At 40.7% G+C, this 14733-nt stretch overlaps 1 protein-coding gene across 10 annotated transcripts in view; it reads right to left on the bottom strand.

The window, feature by feature from the left end:
* Positions 1–14733, bottom strand: part of MIDEAS (mitotic deacetylase associated SANT domain protein) — an 87983-nt gene that overhangs the window by 31188 nt on the left and 42062 nt on the right. The window lies entirely within an intron of this gene.

Genomic DNA, 14733 nt, shown 5'->3' with positions numbered 1-14733 from the left:
ACTGCTGAGCTCTGTTGCCCCAATGACTAAGCAGGCTCCCCTCCCTGATGTCTGGGGATGACCTCATATCATCCTCATGTCAGTTAAAAAAAAAAAAAAAAAAATTAACATTTCTCCACAAGAGTCATCCTGCAGTTGCATTAGGACAGGTTTCTGCAACATATTGTTAAGTGTACTACTCCTCTGAGCAGCAGCATAGAATGCCTCTAGCTGGTAACTGCTGTGGCATACAGCAGTGGTTCTCAAACTAGGGCCGCCGCTTGTTCAGGGAAAGCCCCTGGTGGGCCGGGCCGGATTGTTTACCTGCCATGTCCGCAGGTTCGGCTGATCACAGCTCCCACTGGCCATGGTTCGCCGCTCCAAGCCAAAGGGGGCGGCGGAAAGTGGCGGCCAGTACGTCCCTCGGCCCATACCGCTTCCTGCAGCTCCCATTGGCCTGGAGCGGCCACTGGGAGCTGTGATCGGCCGAACCTGCGGACATGGCAGGTAAACAAACTGGCCCAGCCCACCAGGGGCTTTCCCTGAACAAGAGTCAGTCCTAGTTTGAGAACCACTGGCATACAGCATACGCAGGAACCAGCCCCCATGCCACGCTCCCTTACCTCTTAGTGTCTGAGAGTGCTATGTGGTACTGTTTGTACAAAGGGTAAAGAAAAGGCAGGACTTAAAGTTAGTGAAATTAAGTCAAAGACTGTCAGCTCCTGACACATCTGGGTCAACTATTCCATATACTAGCAGCCTCTCCAGGTAAAAATACTCTTCACAAAGCTTTTCTTCAGAGTACTTCTTTTCTATAACATGTTAGTCTTGTACTTCTCATTATACTTTTATTAGTATTTTAAACTTCTAACTCATTTTTCTTGCTACAGAATCCCCCACCAAGGCACTGTGCACTATATAAACACATAGCACCAATGAAACACTGCAACTTTTGGAGTGGAGGGCAGTAAACAACCAGAATACAGTATAGTATTGGGGACAGGGAAGAATTTTAGTCAAGGACTGTTCAACAACTCACTGTGAGCTGCATTCCTCCCTCCCTACCTCCCTCCCATACCCAAAATACAAGGACAAAGAATATCTGATGCACCCTCTCAAGAAGAGCTCAAGAACCCCCTGTATCTGATATGGGCAGAAAGGACAGAGGAAGGTTATGTGATCAAACAACAAAATGCAGAACCAATTAGCGAAGAGGGAATAATTTAGCTTCTGTCACTTGGTAAATAATTGTGTTCTTCTACCAGTAGCGGGACAATAGACAAGCATAAGAGGGAAAAACTCAGATTGACATCGAATGACAGAATATTTCTAGACTTTAACATTTAGATTTTTTTAACTACAACCTTATTATTTAATGTCCATGTCCATATTTTTATCCTAATTAAAAAGCTTTTTCATAATTTTCTTCTTTAAATGTACACCAGTCTAATAATAATATTTCACACGAATAGACCTTTATTTCCAACATGAATTCTATTTTGGAAGGTTTTGCCTGGAAATTTACTATTTCACCCAGTTCCTCTTAATTTCTTTAAATACTGTTTTCCATTTAACAATCTCTCTCTCTACCATTTAATATGACAAGTTCCTGACCTCACATTTTGTAATGCCATGAAACTCTATTCTCCAGCTCTTCTGTTGAGAGCCTCCCTGCAGTTTTATGGTCTCCTCACTTTCACCTGCTGTTCCACCCATATTTGGCATCATAAGGAAATTTAAATTCTATGCATTACTGATCCGCTTTAAGATTTTTTTGCATACAACTATTAGATCAGTTGTTTTCAAACTTTTTAGGCTACATACCCCTTTCTAAATAATGTAGTCTACTGCAGTGGTTTTCAAACTAGGGCCTCCGCCTGTTCAGGGAAAGCCCCTGGCAGGCCGGGCCGGTTTGTTTACCTGCCATGTCCGCAGGTTCGGCCAATCGCAGCTCCCAGTGGCTGCAATTCTCTGCTCCAGGCCAATGGGAGCTGCGGGAAGCGACACGGACCGAGGGACATACTGGCCGCCGCTTCCCACCGCCCCCATTGGCCTGGAGCGGCGAACCGTGGCCATCGGCTGAACCTGCAGACGCAGCAGGTAAACAAACCGGCCCGGCCCACCAGAGACTTTCCCTGAATAAGCGGCGGCCCTAGTTTGTGAACCACTGGTCTACTGCATACACCCATCTAAGATAGGGTCATAATATACCTATGAAAAAAAAAGGTCTATAAGGTATAACACGATCCATTGTCCGCCATTACAGGATTTTTCTCACGTACTCCCTGATGAGAGCTCATGTACCTCTAGATGTATGTGTACCCAGTGTGAAAACCACTGTATTAGATAGAAGGCCCCAATACTGAGCTATGAGAGATGCTGTGTGGCTTCTCTTCAGAAAAATGGATGAAATATAGGATGCAGAAATTACAATAAATAGTAGTAGGTCATCTTCTATTTCACAACTAACACAGAGTCCAAGCTCCTCCATTTTACAAATTATTTCATGCAATACTTCATCAAAAGCCTTGCTGGGATCTAGCTAAAATGCCTCCATTGCCTTATCCACATCAATTTTCTTTGTCAGACCCTTAAATAAACGCTATCAGATTAGTTTGATGAGATTGGTTTCTTATTAAATCCTCTTGCTGGCAGCTGCTAAGCTTACTGCTCTCCTCTTTAAGAAGTTCAATTTCTTTGTCTCTAGTGAATGAATCTAAAAATTGTTCCTGGAATCAAAATCAGATGTACCAGGCTACACAGTTCTCTGCTTCCCTTCTAAGACAGAGTGGTTGCCTCAGATACAACCTTCCTCCAGCCTTAATAATTAGCACTTCAAAGTGCTTTTTATTAGGGGATCTCAAGGGATTTATGACGTGTGGGTAAAGTATCATGACCCACATTCTACTGGATGAGAAACTAAAGACAGAAGGGTTAAAAGAGATCAGTGGCAGAATCATGAACAGTACAAAGTCATGACTATTAATCCCCTGCTCTATGTACTATAAAACACTCCCTAAATGTACATACATAGAGTTATTTCAATACTTACCTAAAAGGCAATAAAACTATATGATTTTTATTTAAGTCCCTTTTATAGAATCACAGAAATATAGGGCTGGAAGGGACCTTGAGAAGTTATCTAGTCCAGCTCCCTGCAGTGAGGCAGGACCATGTAAATCCAGACCGTCCCTGACAGCGTTCATCTAACATGTTCTTAAAATCCACCAATGATAGGGATTCCATGACCTCCCCTGAAAGCCTATTCCAGAGCTTTTAGTTGCAAAGTTTCTCCCAATATCTAACTTAAATCTCCCTTGCTGCAGATTAAGTCCATTACTTCTTGTCCTACCTTCTGTGGACATGGAGAAAAACTGATCACCGTCCTCTTTATAACAGCTCTTAATATATTTGAAGAGAGTTATCAGATCCTTCCGCCCCCACTCCAGCACCCAAGTTTTCTTTTCTCAAGACTAAACAACATGCCCAGGTATTTTTTAAACCTTTCCTCATAAGTAGGGTTTTCCCAAACCTTTTATCATTTTTGTTGCTCTTCTCTGGACTCTCTCCAATTTGTCCCCATCTTCCCTAAAGTGAGGCACCCAGAATTGGACACTACTCCAGTTGAGCCCTCACCAGTGCCTAGTAAAGTGGAACAATTACCTCCTGGGTCATATGTACGACACTCCAGTTAATACGCCCCAGCTGTATAATATTGTATAGCTGAGCAATGAGCCTTAAGTGGTGGGGGTGGGGCTGTTTACACAAAGCAGATAGGCTACTTTTATGTTGGTGTTGAAGGGGAATAATAGACTAATTCCTCTGACATACAGAGAAAATGGATTGATCCAGGAGCTAACAACAAAAAGTCACAGTACAGTTCATATCCACTGCCTAGTGATTGCGCTCCATGCCACTATGTGGAAGACAAAAAGGAAGTTATTTGGTTCAGATCTCTCCTTTCATGGTCCAGAACCACAAGCATCTGGGGGAGAGCAGTAAGAGAGAAAGAGAAGAAGGAATTTTTGTATTTGCGGTTCCCTCTAGCCAGCAAATGAAATGTAGTTATTTCTGAAAGGAGATCCTTCCAGTCCTCAGGTGCAAAGTTTGTGGCTATGATGTAGGATACCAAGGACTAGGAAGCAAAGCAAGGGAAGACATTCTAAGAGCTCCTACGTGTGAATAAATTAACTTTGAGGGGGTGGGACACACAGACAATACCTGTCAAATTACCAGCTGCAAAGGTGACGGGAACAAGGTCAACTCCATAAACACACAGGGTGAAAGAAAAAAAATTTAAATCTTCCCATTTTGAAATGGGAACAATTCCCTCATCCATCAACATGAGGGCGAGTGTAGATGCAAAATGTGGCACACTGGTGTTAATTCAATAGCTTTTCATCATTTGAGACTTAGGATAGGTCATAAGCAGGAAAAATGTTCTCATCTCAGCCTGCTGGAGGTTTATCATCATTAAATCACCATCTATTGTGAAATACTTGGATAAGAAGTGATGAAGGCAGGCATGGGAAGAATGAACTCAGCAGAGCTTATGGCACAGCCTCTGCATACGTTACACATAGCCATGAAATCGTGGTCTCACAATCACTAAAATTCTACTCCAAAAAACTCTCTCACATTTTCAAGTGTTTTCTTCCAAGTAGTCGGTCAACACCAACAGAATTCCTGCAGACTGAACTCACTCAGCCTTTCCTCCCACTCACTACCCTCAGACTCCTGAAAGCAGGAGGGACAGCAACACAGCATTCTTTCAATCAGGAAGAGGAGAGGAAAAAATAAATTATCATTGTAAGCTGTGTAAAGTGATCTGGAAGAGAACTGAGTCTATTTTATCCACCCAAGGGGTGGAGCAACAAGACTTGCCAGGGCAATCAGGCACTGAAAATCATACCCTTGACCAGAAAGCAAAAGAAGTTAAATCCTGCACTAAATTATGCCATCCTCCCAAATGCCTCTTCTCACTTTACCGCAGGCAGCAAAACCTTTCCAACAAATATTTAAAAGAACATAAGAATGGCCGTACCGGGTCAGACCAAAGGTCCATCTAGCCCAGTATCTGTCTACCGACAGTGGCCAATGCCAGGTGCCCCAGAGGGAGTGAACCTAACAGGCAATGATCAAGTGATCTCTCTCCTGCCATCCATCTCCATCCTCTGACGAACAGAGGCTAGGGACACCATTCTTTACCCATCCTGGCTAATAGCCATTTATGGACTTCACCACCATGAATTTATCCAGTTCTCTTTTAAACACTGTTATAGTCCTAGCCTTCACAACCTCCTCAGGTAAGGAGTTCCACAAGTTGACTGTGCGCTGCGTGAAGAAGAACTTCCTTTTATTTGTTTTAAACCTGCTGCCTATTAATTTCATTTGGTGACCCCTAGTTCTTGTATTATGGGAATAAGTAAATAACTTTTCCTTATCCACTTTCTCAACATCACTCATGATTTTATATACCTCTATCATATCCCCCCTTAGTCTCCTCTTTTCTAAGCTGAAGAGTCCTAGCCTCTTTAATCTTTCCTTGTATGGGACCCTCTCCAAACCTCTAATCATTTTAGTTGCCCTTTTCTGAACCTTTTCTAGTGCTAGAATATCTTTTTTGAGGTGAGGAGACCACATCTGTGCACAGTATTCAAGATGTGGGCGTACCATGGCTTTATATAAGGGCAATAATATATTCTCAGTCTTATTCTCTATCCCCTTTTTAATGATTCCTAACATCCTGTTTGCTTTTTCGACCGCCTCTGCACACTGCGTGGACATCTTCAGAGAACTATCCACGATGACTCCAAGATCTTTTTCCTTACTCGTTGTAGCTAAATTAGCTCCCATCATATTGTATGTATAGTTGGGGTTATTTTTTCCCCAATGTGCATTACTTTACATTTATCCACATTAAATTTCATTTGCCATTTTGTTGCCCAATCACTTAGTTTTGTGAGATCTTTTTGAAGTTCTTCACAATCTGCTTTGGTCTTAACTATCTTGAGCAGTTTAGTATCATCTGCAAACTTTGCCACCTCACTGTTTACCCCTTTCTCCAGATCATTTATGAATAAATTGAATAGGATTGGTCCTAGGACTGACCCTTGGGGAACAGCACTAGTTACCCCTCTCCATTCTGAGAATTTACCATTTATTCCTACCCTTTGTTCCCTGTCTTTTAACCAGTTCTCCATCCATGAAAGGACCTTCCCTTTTATCCCATGACAGCTTAATTTACATAAGAGCCTTTGGTGAGGGACCTTGTCAAAGGCTTTCTGGAAATCTAAGTACACTATGTCCACTGGATCCCCCTTGTCCACATGTTTGTTGACCCCTTCAAAGAACTCTAATAGATTAGTAAGACACAATTTCCCTTTACAGAAACCATTTTGACTATTGCTCAACAGTTTCTGTTTTCCTATGTGTCTGACAATTTTATTTTTAACTATTGTTTCTACTAATTTGCCCGGTACCGATGTTAGACTTACCGGTCTGTAATTGCCAGGATCACCTCTTGTGCCCTTTTTAAATATTGGCGTTACATTAGCTAACTTCCAGTCATTGGGTACTGAAGCCGATTTAAAGGACAGGTTACAAACCTTAGTTAATAGTTCCACAACTTCACATTTGAGTTCTTTCAGAACTCTTGGGTGAATGCCATCTGGTCCCGGTGACTTGTTAATGTTGAGTTTATCAATTAATTCCAAAAAGGCTTCGGTCTAAAGAGATATGTTGTACAGGTGCCCAGTGCAACAAAGTAGAGACAACCTAAACTCAAAGTGAAAAAGAGATGCTGACTGGCAGGACTGCTTCTAGCTTTCTAAGGGCCGAGTGCCGATAAAATACACAGGAGTAGTGTAGGCCTATGGCTGCCATTCCTGACTGAATAGAATAATTTAGGCAACTGCATTAGGTGAGAGTCCTGCAAATCAATAAGGCATTTTGAAAGACAGGGATCAAAGAGAGCCCCCTTGGGAAAATACTGCACAGCACAGAAGGAACTCTCCAGTGCATGCATGTGTTCGGAGGATGACGGTGTAAGGGGAAACAGTTTATGAGAGACAGGCAATATCGAAGGAGAGGAATTAGCACCCAGGAAATGTAACCGCTGCAGCATTGCTGTACATAACGGCTACATGGCGCTATCCCCAAGGTTGCTTTTCATGTACCTGACACATCCTTACTGAAGAAAGTAATGATGCAGTAACTTCTCAAGCAGCCAGAACAGCCACCTGGTGCACCTATTTAAAGATACTATTACCACCCTTCTCATTTCTCCAGTCTCACTCACAGCCTGGTAATAAATCAATAAAACCCCATTAAGCAGATGTACCATTCAGGGTCTTTAGAGTGAAGTTCAGCAGCTCTGTGATAGCTTTCTGCTCACTCTGTCTGCCATCATACAGCAATCTACCTACCTATTTGATATAGGATCTTCAGGAAATCAGAGATTTAAACATCAAGAATATTGCTATAAATGACCAAAACAAAAAATGAAAGTGAATTTCAATGGGGAATTACTGTTTTGAAAACAGGAAGTAAAAGTGATTAAAAAAAATCAATGCAAAGAAAAATAAGGACCAAGGATAAACTTCACTTTGATGAACATGAATCGGAATATGGAGAAATTAATATCCTTCTTATTTCTTTTGTTTATATCACATCATGACCTCTCTCACTTTTGGTGGTTGTGAAGAGAAAGGAAAGCACTGAAAAGGAATTATAAAACACCTGTTTTAATTAGGCTGGTTTCTTTTGTTTACATGCAGCTTAAAAAAAAAAAATCACAATTCCACCCAAACATGCACTCCAATTGTCACTTTGGCCTATCATTTAACTTTATGAATATGCTTTTATTTACCCATTAAACTTCACTGACACCTTCCTCATTCCTTCCAAATACTTTGATACATTCTAGCAAAGGGCATGTTATAAAGAGAGAATGCCTGATGGGGTTGGAGGGTCAGAAGAGCAGCAGCTGCACCTCAGAGCAGGCTTTCAGACAACAGCCCTATCCGGAGGACATTCTGTACTTTAAAAGGACATGTCAATGTGCCCTACTGTCACAGTTTTTCTTATACCTGTTTGTAAACTCTGAAATTATTCAAGGTTTGCTTTCCAAATGCTTCTGGGTTTTATTTTGGTTTTTGGAGGAAAGAAAGCAACAGGAGATGGATTTTAAGAAAGCAGTGTTCCGATGTGCTGGTTCTGAGCTCAACCCATAACAGCAAAGCAGCATAAGAAGTCCTGCACTTGTGACTCACCCCACAAGAACAAAATCAGCATGCATGCAAAGGAAAACAAATAATGTTAAGGAAACATTTGTGTTTCAAGCTTATTACAAGCAACAATGGAGGGGGGGCGGGGAAATGATTGTAGAGGTGACAATGTCCTTTCTAGCAGCTGCAGAAAATTTAGAACAATTAGCACAAACCAGATCCTCAGCTTAACTTTCTAAGTGATGATTCCAAAATAACTAAATTGAAAATTTTCAAATCTTGCAAGATAACAAAAAAGGAGACTGCTGCAAAGCATCAGTTTCTTATCTCATAAATAGGGCCCTATCAATTTCATGACCATAAAAAAAAAAAAAAAAAAACACACCACATCACAGATCATGAAGTCTGGTCTCCTGCCGTGAAATTGGTCTTGTGTGCTTTTACCCTAGACTATACAGATTTCTGAGGGGAGACCAGGGTTTCTTAAATTAGGAGTCCTGACCCAAAAGGGAGTTACAGGAGGGTCACAAATTTATTTTAGGGGGGGGATCGCAGTATTGCCACCCTTACTTCTATGCTGCCTTCAGAGCTGGGCGGGTGGAGAGTGGTGGTAGCTGACTGAGGACCCAGCTCTGCACACAGCAGCACAGAAGTAAGGGTGGCAATACCATACCATGCCATCCTTCTGCACGCATGAGCGTGCAACATTTAGCATAGAAGAGAAAGCAGCCGACATAAATGGGGTTACTGTGGGCAGGAAAGGGGTAGGAGGGAAAGCACAGCCATGTATACGTAGGGGAGAACACCACAGTGCAGTATTACACTTCAGTAAAAGTAGGTTTCTGCCATTTGTTTCCTCTAATTAATTAATGTTTGTAAACTGTATTGAAGTTGAAAGTGCTGTCAGTGCCAAATATGATGACAGATAATACTAAGAAATAACATGATCTGAAGAAGATTGTGCAGCCTGTGGTGGGGCATGCACACATAGAAGCAGAGAACTTAAGAACATTGTATGTTCTGAGACTACATGAAGCTAGAAAGCGCTGTGCTATTCTTTTCCTGTGGAAATGGATTACACTTCTACTAATTGTAAGGACTTAGAGCTATTTTAGGCTCTTCTGTTTGGAACTGTCAGGGAAGGCAGTTGCTAGCAACAGAGAGAAATGTTTACTCTAGCGTGCAGGATTTGAAGACAGCTCTATAGTCAGAATGGCAGAGAGCTGGCCAAGATGCTCTCCTTACGCTTGCACTCACATAGCTGACATAGCCATACTTCTTTCACTCAGAGTTTCTTCCCAACCGCAAATAAGCCAGCCGTGGAATTGGACATGCCCAGCGGATGTGACCAAGTCATTGTGCCTTTTTGCACCGAGAAAAATACATGCCTGACTTTGCAGGGCTGCAGCAGGAATATACACTGCAGGGTAAATCTTTGTCCCTTCTTGACCTTTCCTGTCATCTGGGTCAAGAGTAAGAAGCAAGACAAACCTGGGTGTCCACACTGCATGGAGGATCATAGTTCGAATGCTGATCAGATTCCTTCCCCACACAGGGCTTTGTGGAGGTGACAGTCTCCTCTGATGGGCGAGGAGGGAAAGCTGGGGTAACTGTACTTTTCATTACTAGGAGAGAGTCTCCTACTCACTGATATGGATCCAAAATTCCACAGCTGTTAGTCCACAGCAGAGACACTGTTCCAATCATCAGGTAGGTATTAGTTGTTGTGTGGGCCTGAGGTTAGGGCAAGGGCTGCATGGCTAAAAAGCACAGAACAGGTGTCAGGAGATTTTGGTTCTATTCCCAGCCCTGCCACAGAGTGTAATCTCAAGTAATCATTTCAACTCTGTTCCTTCATCGGTAAAACAGAGATAATACCTGTCTCACGTGGATGTTCTGAAGCTAAATACATTAATGTTTATAAAGTGCTTTGAAATCCCCAGTTGAAAGGTGCTATTATTCTTTATAGCACCCACAAGTATGCTAGGCACTTTATAGTACAAATAGGGATTATTCCCCAGAGTTTAATCTAATTTTAGACATGACGCAACAAGTTGGGGGTAATCAAACAACAGGGAGTAGACAGGTGGAAGGACAAAGGTTACACTAGTAAGATCCTATAGTTGCTCATTAGTCATATGTGTATCTTACACCAGGTCTACACTAGAAAATCGTATGGTTTCAGTAACTGGCTTAGCTGAACCAACACTGGACACAGTTTGTCCGTGCCTACACTTACCGACAGACTATCATTTAGCAAACAATTGCTAAAATTGATGCTGTTTCCAAGAGTAGACAAGGTTGTAGCGGTTCAGTTGAATTTTCTAAAACTGTTAAATAAATAGTGTAGCTTTTTTAAAGTACTGTGGGAAAAAAGTCTGAAGGGTTTTAGCTGACATGAGGGTAGTTGCTGGTAGACTAGAATGTTTGTGGGAAATGTAGACAAAAGATTATCAAGGCTGTCACTTTTAGTAGAGCAAAGGAGTGAGCAAGTGATGAAGTAAGGGGCAAGGTCAGGTAGTTATGTAGGATATTGAACTGGGCAGTGCCTATGACGTGGTCAGGTCAACAGGTAAGAAGGATCGTTTCAGTAACTGCATTTTCAAGCTGTGTTTTAGATGGACAACCAGCAGTGTGGAGGGCAATTATTAAGAAGTGAATGCTACAAGTTTTAAGCCTTGGAGGTATCTTCCTGGATATAGATTCAGAATTCCCCACTTCCTCAACCCCCAAAACAACCCCTTTCCCCCAACCCACACACCTTAAGGGGGGGAGGGAGTACACTAAAGGACGAAAAGAGCAGGTTGGTTGGAACCAAAACTATCAAAAGCAAAGCAAATTTTTGACCAATTCTGTAGCAGCTAATTTGTGTCCCTATTAAACCACATTCTGAATCAACATAACAAGAACTGTGGAGGGAGGGATAGCTCAGTGGTTTGAGCATTGGCCTGTTAAACCCAGGGTTGTGAGTTCAATCCTTGATGGGGCCCACTTAGGGATCTGGGGCAAAAATCAGTAATTGGTCCTGCTAGTGAAGGCAAGGGGGCTGGACTCGATGACCTTTCAAGGTCCCTTCTGGTTCTAGGAGATAGGAATATCTCCAATTATTTTATTTTTTTTGTCAGAGGATGGAGATGGATGGCAGGAGAGAGATCACTTGATCATTGCCTGTTAGGTTCACTCCCTCTGGGGCACCTGGCATTGGCCACTATTGGTAGACAGATATTGGGCTAGATAGACCTTTGGTATGACCCAGTACGGCTGTTCTTATGTTCTTAAAGGCAATATTTAAGCTTACATAGAAAGTCAGAAGTTTCCTGCAAAACAGACTTACACAAGTGCCAGCAGAGAAAGAAACCACTTGCCCTCCACTTATCAATAATTCAGGAAAAAGAGTAACATTCTTTACAATTGCATTTGGAACAAATTTTCTCCTGCCTGCAAACCTTTGCAAAAAAAGTTTTAAATCAAGCATCAGGGTGGATAAAAAAATCAATGATTTAAAAAAAATCAGTTTTAATTTAAATTGCATTTTTTTGATAAAATGCTTTTTGAGGGAAAAACCTATCCAAAGATACACTATAGCTCAAAGATATCGCAACATGGAATAGGGATTATAAATTCTAATTCTATAGTATGAGACAATATATTCAGGTAATGTTTAAGAAAAGTTTTGTAAATGAGTTCCAATAGTTCATGGATTAGGGACCCAATCTTATGTAGTTTCAGGGGCTTCTGTATAGATTAATCTTTCTATCTACCCAATGGGAATCAGTGCTCAGTCTAGAAGATACCATCAGAGATGCCTAGCTTTGCAGTTCTCAAACTGTGAATTTGTGTCTCCAGAGCTAACATGCTTGTTAACAGCAAAAATGTTTTTAAATAAATAAATATATAGACGTGAGAAATAAAGGACCTCAACCCTCTGCAAATTTGTGTACACAAGAATCAATCCCTTACCTTTCTCTAAAAGTGCAAAGTTTCAAAAAGTTCAATGAATAGAAGATTGTTAGGGGCGGAATAGATCTGGACAAGAAGAAGAAGTCTGGAGATAAATGTGAGAAGGGAGGGACAGGCAGTAGAAACAAAAGTGAAACTGTTTGAGCAGCATATTCCAGAAGTCTTGAGGTCTTTCTGAATGTAGCCTTCACTGATTTGAGATATATTATACACTAGAAGGGAAACCCTATAATGGCAGCAGGCCCTAAGAGAGACCCAGTTTGGGAATATTTTAATGAATCTACCTGTGGATAAGACACGCATGTGTGCGAAATGTAAGGCCTGGTGCCCAAATGAAACATCATGAGAAGTGTTCCTTCTCAGGAGGAAGCTGCGTTAAAGATGATGAAAGGAACATGGCTGAATATGCAGGATCTCCAGGTGGTAAACTTTTTTATTTCATACTTCTTTCTTAAGGACTATTCTTGAATTCTCATGTTGGAGCAAAAAAATATAGTTGTTACTCTATGGTACTATCATTTTGGATGCAGTTGTGATAAAAATAAATAGATAACTGAAATAGGCAGATCTTCCTTTTACAATTTCACCTTTAAAGTTGTACTGAGTGTCAGTGAATGCAGTAAGTAATACTAAATGAGCAGTATGGTAATAATAATTAAACAACTGCATTGACTTATTTTGTTTAGGAGAATCCATCCTCAACATACAGGATTCTGAAGACTATCCACCTTCAAGATCACCATCATTTTCTATAGTTTCAGAGTTATCTGCCAATGATAGTGTTTCAGTTGCATCATATATGTCACATAGCCACAGTAATATCACCTGTAGCAAAGTGGGGAAAAAAAATCTCCATCATCCAGAAACAACCAGGGATAAGTTTGTGATAAGAACCAGCAGATTACAAAAAGAGGTAATTGATAAAAAAAACTGCCCGGTTTGTTTATGCAATAAACTCTCCTTTCCATATGATTGAGAACCCACACTTCATTAACATGGTTCAGTCATTAAGACCAGGATTCAGTCCACCCAACAGAGCAGATGTCGCAGGCAAACTGCTGGATAAAGTGTATGAAAGAGAAATTGAGCAGTGTGGAAAAGGTCTGTATGGTGAAATTGTTAACCTGAGTCTTGATGGGTGGAGCAATGTCCACAATGATCCTGATGTATGTGCTTGTGTGACAACAGAAGAAAGGAATGTCTTCCTTACAGAAACAATTGATACTTCAGGAATTGCACACACAGCAGAATACTTACAAGTAGCAGCAGTAAAAGCTGTAACAAACAGTGAAAAAAAATTCATATGTCTAGTAGGCAGCTTGGTCACAGACAATGCTGCAAATGTATCCAAGATGAGAAGAAATTTAGGAGAGTGAAGAGAGTCCCAAGCTAACAACATAGGGTTGCAGTGCTCATCTGATGCACCTCCTAGTCAAAGACTTCAGTGTTCCAGAGATAAAGGCTAATGTTGTTGAAACTGCAAAATACTTCTGAATCAATCACTTTGCAGCAGCTGCTCTGAAAAAAAAGTGGGAGGAACCAAGCTAACTCTCTCACAAGACGTGCAATGGAACTCAGTAGACGACTGTTTTGAGCACTATATCAAGAACTGGCCTAATCCAATGACAGTTTGTAAACAAAATCGTGAAAAAATAGATGGCACTGTCACAGCCAAAGTTCTCAACACTGGGCTTAAGAGAAATGTTGAACACACACTGAGTACCCTGAAGCCTATTTTTGTAGTCTTGAACAAAATGCAAGGAAATAGTTATTTTATTGCTTACGTTGTTGAAATTTGGAATGAACCGAGTGAGATCTTAAAAAGAGAAATATGCAATGACAGAGTTAAATTACAAGCATTAAAAGAATGAATGGGACAAGCACTATCTCCAGCTCATTTTCTTGCAAAAATTCTCAATACTCGGTAACAGGGTCAAACCTTAACTGCTGAAGAGGAGGAGTTTGCTGGATGTCCATGTCATAGCCATCATCCTTCCATAATGCCAACTATAATAAACTTCAGAGCCAAGGGTGAACCATTCAAGAAATATATGTTTGCTGATAATTTTTTTAAGAAAGTCAAATGAGTGAACTGGTGGAAGTCACTTAAGCACTTGGATTCAGAGACTGCTGAAGTGATAATCTCACTTTTAACAGCAGTAGCTTCTTCTGCCAGTGTAGAAAGAATATTTTCTTCCTTTGGACTAATTCATTCCAAACTCAGAAGTCGTTTGAGACCTGAAAAAGCAGGAAAGCTTGTTTTTCTTTTCTAGATTATGAACTAACAGGAAAATGAAGGTGAAAATGATTGCAGAAGCCAATATTTTAAGTTTCTCATGTTGACCTGGCTGACGTAGTCCATTTAATTTTTTTTTTAAATATTTCATTTAACTATTTTAGTTAAATACAATTTTAACAAAAACAAACCTGATTTAAAAAAACTTGAATGTTTAACTAAATTCAAAAATGTATATGCTTGTTTTGTTAAAATATTATGTGTTTTCTGTTGAAGAAAAAATCCAGAATACATAATGTTGTTGTTTTAGTTAAATAAAACAACTTAAAT

The sequence above is a fragment of the Mauremys reevesii genome, linkage group 4 (genome assembly GCF_016161935.1).
Source record: "Mauremys reevesii isolate NIE-2019 linkage group 4, ASM1616193v1, whole genome shotgun sequence".
Taxonomy (NCBI): domain Eukaryota; kingdom Metazoa; phylum Chordata; order Testudines; family Geoemydidae; genus Mauremys; species Mauremys reevesii.
Note: the sequence above shows the minus strand (reverse complement) of the source record. Positions and strands in the feature narration are given on the sequence as shown.